General features: G+C 42.9%; 1 protein-coding gene across 3 annotated transcripts in view; it reads left to right on the top strand.

Annotated features, from left to right (window-relative positions):
- PPARGC1A (PPARG coactivator 1 alpha) overlaps positions 1–13,774 on the top strand; it is a 634,502-nt gene that overhangs the window by 48,989 nt on the left and 571,739 nt on the right. The gene's annotated exons all lie outside the window — the stretch shown is intronic.

The raw sequence follows: 13,774 nt of genomic DNA, 5'->3' as shown, positions 1-13,774 counted from the left end.
ACGGTTGTTACCGGGGTTGAGGAAGTTAACATGTGGAAAGGATTCAATTTAGGGCTTGGCTTATAATAAATGTTTAATAATTGGCTACTCTTTATTGCTCATAAGATTACTTTGAGGTCTGCAAAAAAAAAAAAAAAAACAACTTTTTTTCTGCCTCTCAAGAGTCTCAAGTGTCAGGGGTATTTTCAGGCTGACAAGGTCAGCTGGAGCCCTTTCTCCCGCCTTCTGGCCGGGAAGTGAGCAGTGGAAAGAGGAATTGCAGATTCCAAATGTCTACCCATTCCCCATGGCCCCCTGTCCTGGCTAACCCCCGAGCAAGGGTCTGGGTTGAAATGCCAATGGGGATCCCAGGTGGCTTAAGTGGCTAATAGCTAGAATTAAATTCATTATTTCAGCGACTTGGTCCATGTATCAGGAGATCTGTGCGTTTGAAATAACCTTTGCCTGTGGCGATTTTGTCTCCAGTGATTCTTGCTTCTGGCCACTGTGTTCTGGTATAATCTCCCTTTCCATCCCCTCAGTTGCAAACTTGTAAACTTTCTTCCCTGGGGCTTGCTCCTCTAATCTTGCCTTCTCTGTGTTTTGCTGTAGTCTTGTCTTCCTTTATTCATTCTGCATTGCTTTTATCTCCTTACCTTTCCTCCTGCTGAGTGTAAACAAACCTGACGGGCGAAAAAAAAAAAAAAAAAAAAAAAAAAAAAGAAAAAAAAGAAGCCAGGCCGGATGCTGCCTAGTTCCTGGAAGGGGAAAAAAAATCTTAGAGATGGTGCACTTTACTGTTGGCAGTCAAAATTCAGTACTTTCTACTTGTAGCATCATCACTGACTATATAAGGAAAATGTAAGAAGGGGACTTTTATGTGGGGAGAGAAACTGGTTTTGAATTATTCTTTTGAGTTTGTTGATGGAACAACCATTACAAAGTCTAGAATTGTCTTCCTAGAGATGACACGTCTGATTGAGCTGATTCTTTGGTGCCGGGATACTAAATATTGTAGGCCTGCAGCCCATACTTTCTCTCTGGCAACTCTGCTGGTACAGGGCAAAAGCAGCCACAGACAATGGGTCAAGAATGAATGTGGCCCTGGACCAATAAAACTTTATTTACAGTTACTGAAATTTGAATTCCATATAATTTTCACAGGTCATGGTATTTATTCTTCTTTGGATTTTTTTCCCCCCTAACCATTTAAAAATGTGCAAACCATTCTTAGAACAAAAAACGGTGGGCGGGACGTGGCCTCTCCTTTTCAGACTCCTTCCTGCTGGTAGTGAACTCCAAGGAGCACATTGATTGTCTGTGGTTAGAAAACCTTCATTCCAATCACTTCATTTGAAGTCCAGACTCAGTTTCCTCATTTGCAAGATCAGTTGAAGTGATAACATTACATGCTGGAGAGGATGTGGGCAACAGGAATTCTCATTTGTTGCTGGTGGGAATGCAAAATGGTACAGCCAGTGAGGAAGACAGTTTGGCAGTTTTGTACAAAATTAAACATATTCTTGCCATACGATTCAATGAATCTTGCTCCTTGGTATTTTCTCAAATGAGCTGAAAATGTATGTTCACATGAAAACCTGTACACAGATGCTTATAGAAACTTTATTCATAATGGCTCAAATTTGGAAGCAATCAAGGTATCCTTCAGTAGGTAAATGGATAAGTAAACTGTGGCACGTCCAGACAATGGAATACTACTCAGTGTTAAAAAGAAATGAGCTATCAAGCCATGAAAGGACATGGAGGAAGGTTAAGTGCATATTACTATGTGGAAGAAGCCAATATGAAAAGGCTACATTATGTATAATTCCAACTATGTGACATTTTGGAAAAAGCAAAACTATGGGGACAGGAAAAAGATCAGGGGTTGCCAGGGATTAGAGGGGAGGGAGGGATGAACAGGTGAACAGAGGATTTTTAGGGCAGAGAAATTATTCTGTAGGACACTACAATGGTGGATACCTGCCATTATACATTTATCGAAACCCATAGAATGTATAACACCAAGAGGGAACCCTATTGGAAACTGTGGACCTTGGCGATAATGATATGTCAGTTTAAGTTCATCTACTATAACCAAGGTAGCCGTCTCTTTTTGGGGGGGGGCAGGGAGTCTGTATGCATGTGTGTGGGGACAGGTGTGGGCTTTCTGAACAGTTTTTCTGTGAACCTAAAACTGCTCTAAAAAATAGTCTGTTAAAAAAATCAGGTTAGTGAAGTTTGCTCAGTCTAACTCATGGCTGTCCAGCATATCTAATGAGTTCATTGTAAAGCACCAAGTAAATAAGAAGTTGCTGCCCAAATGTTAGTTACTGAGCAGAAGTCAGCTCTACTCGTGTCCTCTAAGATGTTCCAAGTAACAAGGGTCTGGAGAGATGTCTCCCGAACAAGAACATCTCTGGGTACCTCTTGGAGATTAGCAATGTGGGCACTAACTTCTGAGAAGGCTTGTCATTCAAAACACCCACTACCAAGTGCAAAAACCTGGGTAAGGTTTAACCAAGTATTTCCCAAACACATGCGTGACTTCAAAGACCATTAACAAATGCAAAACACCATTAAAATTTGTCAGCGTGGGAGTTTGCTGATGCTCTTTGGGAAAAGCTTGTCTCAGGCATTTCAGTAAATGCCATAGAAAAGATAAACACACAAGAAACTTACCTTCAAGAAGCTGCAAATCTAGGAGAGAAAAAGGCAAGGACTTGTCTTAAACTGACATTTGCTCTATTGCTATTTGACGTTACCTAACATGTTATTATATTTTATTAGAAAATTATGAGCCATCGGCAAATGTATGGGTTTAAGCTGCCTTTTTAAGTTACATTATCTCATTAATTTTTTTCACAATTTATTTCAATAGTAACAGATCACTGAATTGGAAAGACAAGTTAATGGAGGAATCCATTTCCTTTACAGATACTTGGTTTGCTCTGTACTCACTATGTAAAGAGAGATGTACATAGAATTCTAGTTCTCCAGTTCTCTATATCGAGAACTAGAATTTAATTTATTAGTGAACTTAATGAGTTGTTAGTCTCTTTGGTGTTGTTTGGGAGGAAAATCAACTATCCTAAAATAGATGCATCTCTGAGTTGCTCACTCTGCAGGAGCCAAGTTGGGAGTTGCCCACAGCAGGAAGCAGTTTGGCTGTCCTCTCTTTTGCAGTGCACGTGGTTTTCTTGTCCCAACAGAGCACCCTGCTTTTGGTGCCCTAGTAACGAGTGCCTTCTCTTCAAGATGCACCTCACCCCCAAAGTGAATTTTGCATATCCTGCACGGCTTATATTTTAACCAGGCCATCCCAAATGCATCCTCCAGCATAAAGAAAGATCTGTCTAGCTCTTGAATGTGATGTGATAAAAGAACAGCAGTTTAATGTTATTTACACTGGTAGGCAGATGCTCTACCACGATAGAACACTGTCAGGGCCCTTGAGAGTAAGTGGTTTCTTTGCCACTATAGCGGGCAACAATAGTATCTATTACCTTGATAGCACTTTATAGTCTATGTTGCCCCTTTAATTGTTTAAGATTGGGCATGTGCATCAGGAAAACGTCCCTTGCACATGAAGCAGTGAAGCCCAGAGCTGTTGAAAAACGTGCCGAAGGCTCCTGGCTAGAAGGGGCTGGAGCTAGGATTTGAAATCTACTCTCAGCTCCAGCTTCTTTCAACTCTATCTGCTGCTTTCTCAGAGATGGATGTCCTATGGCTGGATGGGTCATAGTGAGCTTATCAGTACCGCGTATTTAGATCACATTTGAGATGCCTACCTCAGAGAATCACCTCATAGCGAATGTTCTTTTATTCGTCTTGAAACTTTGTCTTGGTAAATTCAAAGCTCTTAAAAAAGCTTTCATTAGAAAACATTTCAAAACTATTCAAGAGTAGAGAGAAGAGTATAATTACTCTCTATGATCCAATTTCCCAGTTTTAACAACTAGCAGCACATGGGCAAGCTTGTTTCAACTCTACCCCCACCTCAATTAGATTAATTTGAAAATCTCAGATATCATATAATTTCTTCTGTAAATACTTAAGGATATGTCTCTAAGAGATAAAGTTTTCTGATTTTCTTTTCTCTGCTTAATAAAGCACCTCCAAACTTAGGGGCTTAAAACAGTAGCTCACTGTGATCTCTCGTGGTTCTTTGGGCTGACCAGGCTCGGCTGAGCAGGTTTCATTTGGGGGCTTTATTGCGATGTTCATCAGGTTTCAGTTGGGGCTGCAATCATCTGAAGCTATGATGGAGTTGATACCAAACGTGGCTCACTCATGTGACTGTCAGTTGGGGACTCAAGTCGGGCTGGTGACTCTTCAGTTCCTCTGCATGTGGCTTGGTTTCTCCCAGCATGGCTGCTGGGTTCTAAGAGGGAATGTCCCATGAACAGGAGTCCTAAGACACTTGAGCAGAAGCTGTAAGGCTTCTTATGACCTAAACTTGGAGCTTATGACCATCGCTTCCATCACATTCCACTGGAGAAGGGAGTCATGACAGTGCCCCAAAGTCAATGGGAGCTCCGGGAGCTCCGCTCTACCTCCCAGTGGGGGGAGTAGCTAAAAACTCAAAGAGTAATTCCTTAATATCACAAACATCCAGTCCATGTTCACCTGCCTCATTTGAACTAGTGGTGTTTTACATTTGGTTTGTTCAAAGCAGGATCAAAATGAAGTCCACACATTGCATTGGGTGGATATGACTTTCATGTTTCTTTTAATCTAAGATATCCCTCTCTGTGTTTATTCTTTGCTTAAAATTTATTGTTGAAGAAGCAGATTGTTTGTTCTGTTGAATTTCTTAAGAGTGTGGATTTTGCTGCTTGTGTCCCTGGTGTTTCTTGGTCCCTTTTATTTTTCTCTTGTCGACTCTTAGATCCTTGATCAAGTTCAGGTCCACAGTTTTGGTAAAAACACATTCTAGGTAGTGTGATGTGTACTTCTTACTGCATCACACCAGGAGGCGCAAAATCCGTTTGTCTCTCCTTGGTGATGTTAAAATTGATTTGTGGGTTCAGGTGTTGAAGCCCCAGAGCTCCTTACTCCAATTGAGCCTTTTTAGAAAAAGCTTCTAAACAGTCGCTCCTCTTTTGCAGACTCAGGAAATGGAATGAGTCTATATTTATAGACCCATGTCTTCACTTACTGTGTGCTAACCATGTGCCAGACATCACATCAGATACTTAAATGACACGACTGATTTATTTTTCATAACAAACCCAATAAAAGAGGAATTATGATTATCTTCATTTTACGGAACAGGGAACTGAGGCACACGTGCTCCATGCCTGACATCCAGGCAGTGGATGCCTTCTGATTAGTTCTCATTTACAAAAGGGATGAATTTTCATTTTGAAAATCCTGGGGGAAACCAACATAGGTCCATGAGAAAGGGAACAAGGTCACTGGGGGCGGGGTCGGGGTGGGGGGTGGCAAACAAGGGATTCAAACACTCCTCTTAAAATCTGGAGTCACTATCCTGAATCCAGAGGCTTGTGAGGCAAATTCTGCTCCAGCTTCCCAGTGCAGGAGAATGAGTTATTTGACAATAACATTTCCCTTCTCTGCAGCATCCCCTGTGTCATGGGGTCAGCAGGGCGTGGCCTCCCGCCTCTGTTAAGGATGTGGGGGTGACTCCCAGTTTCACATTTGTGCTACTCAGCTTTACCCAGACAGGAGGCTCAGAAATGACAATTTTATTTTAAAGAAAATATTTTCAAATGCAATTTGCAGTTTGTACATGAAGAGTAATGAGCAAAATGGATGCAGCTGTCTTTTAACTTAACCCTGCAGTGCCACCCCAGTTTGCTTTCCTACCCAAGTGATCATGTAGGCAGCTTCTGTGCCTTTCTTCGGGACTTTGGGGCCTCTGAGCTTCAGAGGCCGTGGAGTCGGGCTAAAAGTTGGGCATGTGCCCGGTGGTGCCAGGTATCTAGGGCTGCCGTAGCTGAAAAAGAAAAGCCTGGAAAGAACAGAACCCAGAAATGAACAGCGAGGGCCAGCTAGTGGAACCCTGAGGGTGCTGTCCCATAGCAGGCAGGAATGCTTTCCTTTCTCCAGGGAACATTTCTGAAGGACACAGCAGCATTTCCTCCATCTCTGTAGGGGTCTTTGGAGCCATCTTAGTGCTGGATGTCCAGTCTCACGTGGTCTAAAGCAGCTTCTGTGTTCTGGACATTCTGTGAGGTTGTTCTCTGCTTTCTCATGCAAGTCCTTCTGCAATGTTGGGGCCGAGTGGAGCCAGCTCCATCCTCCCTGGAGGACTCAACATTCTGGAGCTCCTGACCTTCCCCCGTGGTCATGTGCATACCCAGCTGTGGGGTCTAGGCTCACGGGCATTGCACGTTGACAAAGCCAATTTCTTAATAGTGCTTGAAGAGAGCGGAGAGATTAGTTCTAATGTATAAGATGCCATTTCTTGGCATTCCTAGCCTTTGCTCTTAGTTATTTTAAAGGACACTGAGTGACTTAAATCAGGGTAAGTCCACACCTTGTTACAAGGACAGAGGCACAGGCACACGTGCACACACCCACACAGTTAACTTTTTGATATTCCGATATTCATCTCCCTAAGCAGAGCAGTGATTGGTGTGTATGACTCAGGGAAAAAGGAAGATGTCTCAGATGTAACACAGGGACACAGATTCCCAAGAAGTTTTCATGGTCCAGTGAAGGAAACAGAATCCACTTGCAAGCACATCATGGCTTTCACCTGCACTTTAGTTTCTTTCTGTAGGGCTTTGGCTATGGCTGCCACATGGAGTCTCCAAGCTAACTTGAACGTATTAGCCACTCAGGCCTGTTTTTTTTTTTTTTTTAAGATTTATTTATTTCTTTGAGAGAGGGAGAGCGCTCAGTGGGGAGGGGCAGAGGGAGAGGGAGAGAGTCTTAAGCAGACTCTGCACTGAGTGTGAAGCCTGACATGGAGCTTGATCTCACCACTCTGAGATCATGGCCTGAGCTGAAACCAAGAGTCAGATACTTAACCAACTGAGCCACCCAGGTGCCCAGGGCCAGAGCTTTTTAAACGACCAAGCAGTTGTCTCATTAAGAACATGGTAGCATTTTATGTGAAACACCGTGGTGGTTGCTTATTTCTTTTCTTTTTAAATTAAAAAAAATTTTGTATTTATTTGTGTGTGTGTGTGAGAGAGAGAGAGAGAGAGAGACAGAGGGCACAAGCAGGGGGAGTGGCAGGCAAAGGGAGAAGCAGGCTCCCCGCTGAGCAGGGAGCCCGATGCGGGACTTGATTCTAGGACCCTGGGATCACGACCTGAGCTGAAGGCAGATACTTAACTGACTCCACCCAGGTGCCCCAGTTGCTTATTTCTTAAAATACTTTTCGGTAGCATGTACCTTTCTCAGGGACAAAGAGCCTTTATTATTTGCTTGTCTGGTGTCTTGTGACTTAGGAATTGAGCCTTGTACTCTGTATGCGAACAGCAGGGAGGAAAAGGAGGGAAGGAAGGAAAAAGAGGAGGGCTCGGCAGAGGGAGGGAAGAAGGAAAGAAGAATGAAGGAAGGAAGGAGGAAAGAAGGAAGGAACGGAAAAGAAAAAACATGCTGAATCCTTATAATAATCGAAGCATGGGCAGTTCATTAGAGCTGAGTTGAATAAATCATTGTTGATTTGTTTTTACCTCTCATGTCTTTTTCCTGAGCCAAGGGAATTGGCCACACCGGCTAGCTGGAGGCCACTGTTGGGTCTGTCTCCATCTTGGGGTAGTGGTGCGAAGTCTCAGGTGGGGCAGAATCCCGGGCTGTGATGTAATGAGAGTTTCTACCTCATGCTTGTATGTCATTCACACAAGTGGAGCATCATGGGAGCTGGACCAGATTGATGTCCCCTCCAAGAATAGCACTGATTATAGAACAGATTTTCCCATATACAGAGCCATTTTTAATTCTCTGCCTACCACAGCTGCCAGCCTGCAGAGATAATTCCTTCTAGCAGAATAGCTCTAGATTATTATAGGGAAATCAAATTTGCATAAAAGCACTCTTTCTTCTTTCTCTCCCTTTCTCTCTAAGTTACTAAACACATACTGTCAATTACTTTTGTTGGAAGAGCTTTTTTGGGGGGAAGGGAAAATACATTGTTTTTTGGAAAAATGCCACGTGAAAACTTTCTATACAACTTCAACAGATTCGGAAGGCTAGCATTTAGTGTGACGCTTCACATTTGATGGATGCTTCACTAGTTTCAAAATGCTCTTCAGTCCAACAAACTTTTTGTATATATTTTATTTTATTTTGATGGGGCACAGCCCCTAGGGACATAAAAAAATGAATGGCCCTTGTTTTTGAAAAGCTTATTTTATTTGATTCATGGAAAATATACATGAAATCAATAAGGCAGACATCACTAGGTCCATTTTGCAGATGAGGAAACTGAGGGCCAGGGAAACTTCAGTGACCTTTTGAAAGTGTGCATAACTGGTAAGCAAAGGATTGAGAGGTCAGGTCTTTAGAGTCTTGTTTGGGCTCGCTGTGGGAACCATGACATCACTCAGGAGGGGAAAGGTTGCAGCTGCAAATCGACAGCTTGTCGTTGTTTGGCCAAACTTTTTTTTTTTTTTTTAGACTTATTTATTTATTTGAGAGAGAGAGTGAACGGGGAAAGGGGCAGAGGGAGGCAAAGAATCCACAAGCAGATTTCCCTCTGAGCACAGAGTCTGACTTGGGGCTTGATCCCAGGACACTGAGATCATGATCTGAGCTGAAACCAAGAGTCAGCTGCTTAACCGACTGAACCACCCAGGTGCCCCTTGGCCAAACTTTTTAATTTGACATTGAAAAACCAGAAGATTTTACTCCCCCCCAGTCCCACCCCACCCCAAAAGAATTGACTTCTGGCTTCTTTGAAAAAATATTATACAATCTATCAATACCAGGTCTCTATTCCCCCAAGGTGAGACTGGTTTCATCAGACTGGGCACAGACAGTGGCCACTACTCCCCACCTCCCTATGTCCACGTCACTCATTTAAGTTACCAGCTTTTGGCTCAGAAGGCTTTGTGTTGTCCCCTGTGCTGAATCTGGGAGAACACAGTGATGTGCGTGTTTTGTCCTGGGAGCAGCATTCTTGCACTGTTTTAAAAATCATCTTCTAGGTTTTCCATTGTCTCTTTTTTTTTCCAGCTTCTAAAAAAAGTTGGCAATTTTCAACTTAAAAAAAGAAAATTGCCCCCTGCGGGTTCCCAATCCTGATGATTCAGGATTTGGAGACTTGTGAGAGATTTTTACTTTACTAGACACTGTAGGCTGATACTCTATGTGTGTTCTTAAAAAGGCTTTTGTGGCTATTACTTTATTTAATTGCATTCTATTTTCTAATCTGTTTGAAGCCACCTTCTGGGAGACGAAGAGCGTGAAGGCAGAAGTCTATTTAGTTCCAACTTTTGCATTTGATCTTTGGTTTTCTGATTTCATTGGGCAGGTTTCTATGCTGAATGTTGGTTCTTAGGAAAATGAGGATTAGGTGCCTGTAAGAAAGAAAGAGAGAGACGGTCATGGTGTTGAAACTCCTAGATAGAAGGTGTTGCTAAGTTCTAATTTACTGTGAAAGCTTAATTAAATCATTGATTTAACCATGGAAGTTACAGGTTAGACGATTCGCCTAGGAATCTAAAAACAGCACCAGGGCGTGAGAGACCTGAGAAACGCCTGGATGCAGCAGGCTGCATGTATACAATGGTTTCTGAGTCCCACCTCTGGTATACCTCTTCCTGGTATTAAGCTGTCACCTCTTTGTTCCATCAGAGTTGAGGGTCCCGCATTGGGCAGAGGTTGTTTTCAGTGCTTTTTGCGTCATCTTGCAACTCTGCATTTCCAAAGCTGGGGGTTCTGAACACCACCTGCCTCCGGAGAAAGTGGCTGTGAGCCCACAGTACGGTTGGATTTCAAAGCTAGTGACAGCCATCATGTCCCCCACGTACTCGCATTTCTTCTTGGCGATTAAAATTCCACTTCAGTTGCGCTGTTTGGGCTTTAGGCTTTGCCTCTGTGTTAAAGATCAGTTACCAACCTTTCCAAGTGCAGAGTTTGCAAAACACATTCATACACCATGTCTCCTTTGATCTTCACTATAGCTCTGTGTGGTAGAGAGTGCCATGTACGATGTGGGAGCTAGAGATGCTAAGGTTTGAGTCCCAGCGGAAACTCATTACCTGGGTGATGTCAAATCAGGGATACAACCCCTCGGAACTTAATTTCTTTTCCTATATACGGAAGATTAAAATTTACAGAGTGACTGTAAGCATTAGAGAGAATATTTCCATCCATCTATCCATCCATCCATCTATCCATCCATCCATCCATCCGTCCGTCCGTCCGTCCGTCCGTCCATCCATCCGTCCATTATTATGTTTCCCCAGTCCTCTGGGGGAGGGACCTCATTGTTATTGCAACCCGAGTCCTTGCTTTGCACTCGCCATGTCTGGTGTGCACATTGGGAGGAGAATGTCTTAGTCTGTGTGGGCTGCTATGATGGAATATCATAGACTGGGTGGCTTAAACAACAGATGTTTATTTCTTGCAATTCTAGAGGCTGGGAAGTCCAAGATCAAGGCACCAGTGGATTGGGTGTTTGCTTAGAGCTCTCTTCCTAGTCCATAGTCAGCTCTCCCAGCTGTGTCCTCACATGGCGGAAGGGGTGAGGGGTGAGGGAGCTCTCTGGGGTTTCTGTTATAATCTCATTCGTGAGGGCTCTATCCTCATGACCTTCCAAAAGCCCTACCCCCTAATACCATCAGGTTTCAACATACGAATTTTGGCGAGGCACCAATGTCAGTCTGTCGCAGAGAGCACACTTAGATGGGTTATGACTCAGGTCTGGACTGAGCCTGGCCCTCCTCTTTAACTCTGTGCCCCCGGGGCAGTTTACTTGTTCTCACTAATCCTCAAGTTCCTCTTCTGAAGAGAGGGCAAAGTGACACACCCGTCTCAGCTGGTTGTCACAGGGATCCGAGAGAGACGTGCCTGTAAAGTGCCCCCGCACAGTACCTGGCACATTGCAAAGTGTTGTAAACGGAGGCCGTTCTTGTTGGTTGGGCGGTCACACAGTGTGAATGTTGGTGGGGAGGACATAGCCGCTTCTCCTCATCAGCTGCCCTTTCTGTGGCTGGGGAGACAGAACACAGCCGCAGTTGCTGCGTCTGAGAGGCTGTGACTTAATCTGTCTTCACCTCCCCGCTGTTGGTCCACAGCCTCCATTTTGAACCAATGGTGAGTGCAGGCAGGTTGCGCAGGCGGGCAGGCCGGGAGTTTCCCTTGGTGTATTCTGGTTCCCTTTCAACCAAATAGAGCCCTAGTTGGCAGTCCTGCCCTTGCCTGGGTGGGGTGAAACCACTCAGATTTGAGGAACAGGCTTCAGAGTCGCCATGGAGATGTTGCTGTATGTCAAACTTCTGCTCTGTGGCAAGCATCTGTAGTCAAACAGCCTGGGTTCAAGTCCCAGCTCTGCTTCTTATAAACCAAGCAGTTCGACTTCTTTAAACTCCAGTTTCTTCAGCTGAAAAGGTGGGGATGGCAATAGCTAAGGCTTGTATAACATTTACTCTGTTCTAGGAACTTCACACATGCCAATTCATTTATCCCCACATCAGCTCTGTGAGTTGGTTAGTATTGTTATGTCTGTTCGTAGGGATTGAGGCATAGAGAGATTTAACTAGGTTGCTCAAGGTAAATGGCAATGCTGGGATTCAGACCCAGGCAGATTGATTCCAGGGATCTGAGATCTCAACCGCTCTTCTCCTTCCTTAATAGGGTGGGATACTAAGCATCACGCTTGGCACACAATATGTGCTTGGTAAACATGTTTTTTTACAACTGAAAAAAATTTTTTTTAAAGATTTTATTTATTTATTTGACAGAGAGAGACAGAGCGAGAGAGGGAACACAAGCAGGGGGTGTGGGAGAGGGAGAAGCAGGCTTCCCACGGAGCTGGGAGCGTGATGCGGGGCTCGATCCCAGGACCCTGGGATCATGACCCGAGCCGAAGGCAGACGCTCAACGACTGAGCCACCCAGGCGCCCCACAAGTGAAAATTTTTAATTTTGTTAATCAAGCACTTACTTCTTCCTTTATGATCACTTCCTATCATTTAAGTCACAAATCCACCACTCTTTTGGATGTCAACTATATTTACTTATTCTTTTCCCAATGCTTTCATCATTTGAATTTTTATATTTAATTATTTTAGTCACAAAAAGGTATACACTTAAAAATGTTTATTTGTTACTTCACTGCGGTAAGAACATTTAACACAAGATCTACCTTTTAAACAGGCTTTTAAGTGTAGAACACATTGTGGACAATGGGTACATTACTGTACAGCACATCTCTAGAGCTTATTCATCTTACTTGACTGAAACTTTATTCCTATTGATTAGTAACTCCCGAACTTCCCCTTCCTCAGCCTTTGGTAACAGTATATGCTCAGTAAATAATAACCATCATTCTCAGCCCTGATGAGTGGATCTTTCTTTCTGGAGCTGTAAGCAATAGGGGCCTTAGAACACCAGGCTTCAGGCTTGGTGGCATATCCGTTAGAGATCTCAGACTCATGGGTACACATATCCATCTTGGTCTCATGATGGAGGGTTGAAACCTAATGCTCATGATACCCTTGTGGCAATACTAATATTTACTGTAAATATAAAATATTTATTAAGTACCTACTTCGACCTGGTGCATTTTCAGATGTTCCAGATACGAGTAAACAACCCTGAATCATGACCCTCTGGAGTTTTAAGTTTAAAACAAAGAATGCTCCATTTGTCCTGCATTGATGTTAGTTTTCAGTCACTTGGCATACGTACCTCACCTTTTGCATAGATGCTTTTAAAAATCATCATCATCATCATCATGATTATCATCATCCTCCCCACCATCATCATAACAAGCTCTTACTATGTGCTCAGTGCTATGTGCTTTGCCTGAACCATCTCATTTAATCTTCACATTAGAACATAAAATGAAGATGTCTGCAAATTAGTCACATACAAATTGAAGCAAATGTTGTGTAAATATCATTGCTAGCAATAGTTACGATGGAGGGAAGGGGAGAGAAATGTATCTCAGCTCTTTGAATATTTAAAAATTGCTCCATAGAATATTTGAAGAGATTCCTTTGGTGTAAATGTCCATATGCATAGAATAATAGGAGGTAATGAATAGAATATAAAAATATTGACAAAACTGTACTCATTTCTAAAATATTGCCTGGTAGACATGGGTATTTCAACTTTGTTGATATAAATATTTAATGAGCACCTACTATGTTCCAGCACCTTGATATTCTCCCACAACCCACTTTCTCTGCTCACCCATGGAAGTTCTTGTCGTATATATAATACTCTTTCACTCTGGTAGTGAATTAATAGTTAATTTCAGTCTCAGTGAAAGGTAGGGATTTTCCTGGAGCTGCCTCCCAGTGTTGAATAATTTTTAGTGATGGAAAAAGCAATATGATGTATCAGGGATTTTTAGGATAGTCAACAGGTGAGACTCTCCCCATTTTGTAGGTTCTTGTGTACTTAGATTTTTTTCCGATTATAACAATAACATCAACCCAAACTTCCAATTCTGGCTATATGGGTGGCAGACCAGATAGTCTCACAAATTATCCTGCTGAAATAACCTACGAATGCTGGATAAAGTATAGATAACATTTTTATGATATCTGCAAAAAGAGCGAGTGTGGTTTCCAGGGTCTAAAAATAAATAAGACAATGGAAAGTGGATGTGAAACACAATCTGACGTTTTGCCCTGAGGGTG

The sequence above is a fragment of the Callorhinus ursinus genome, unplaced genomic scaffold (assembly GCF_003265705.2).
Source record: "Callorhinus ursinus isolate GAN/ISIS: 27379988/994484 unplaced genomic scaffold, GSC_fseal_2.0 scaffold4, whole genome shotgun sequence".
In the NCBI taxonomy this organism is placed as follows: Eukaryota; Metazoa; Chordata; class Mammalia; order Carnivora; family Otariidae; genus Callorhinus; species Callorhinus ursinus.
The sequence above is the reverse complement of the archived record's forward strand: the minus strand, read 5'-3'. Positions and strand labels throughout refer to the sequence as shown.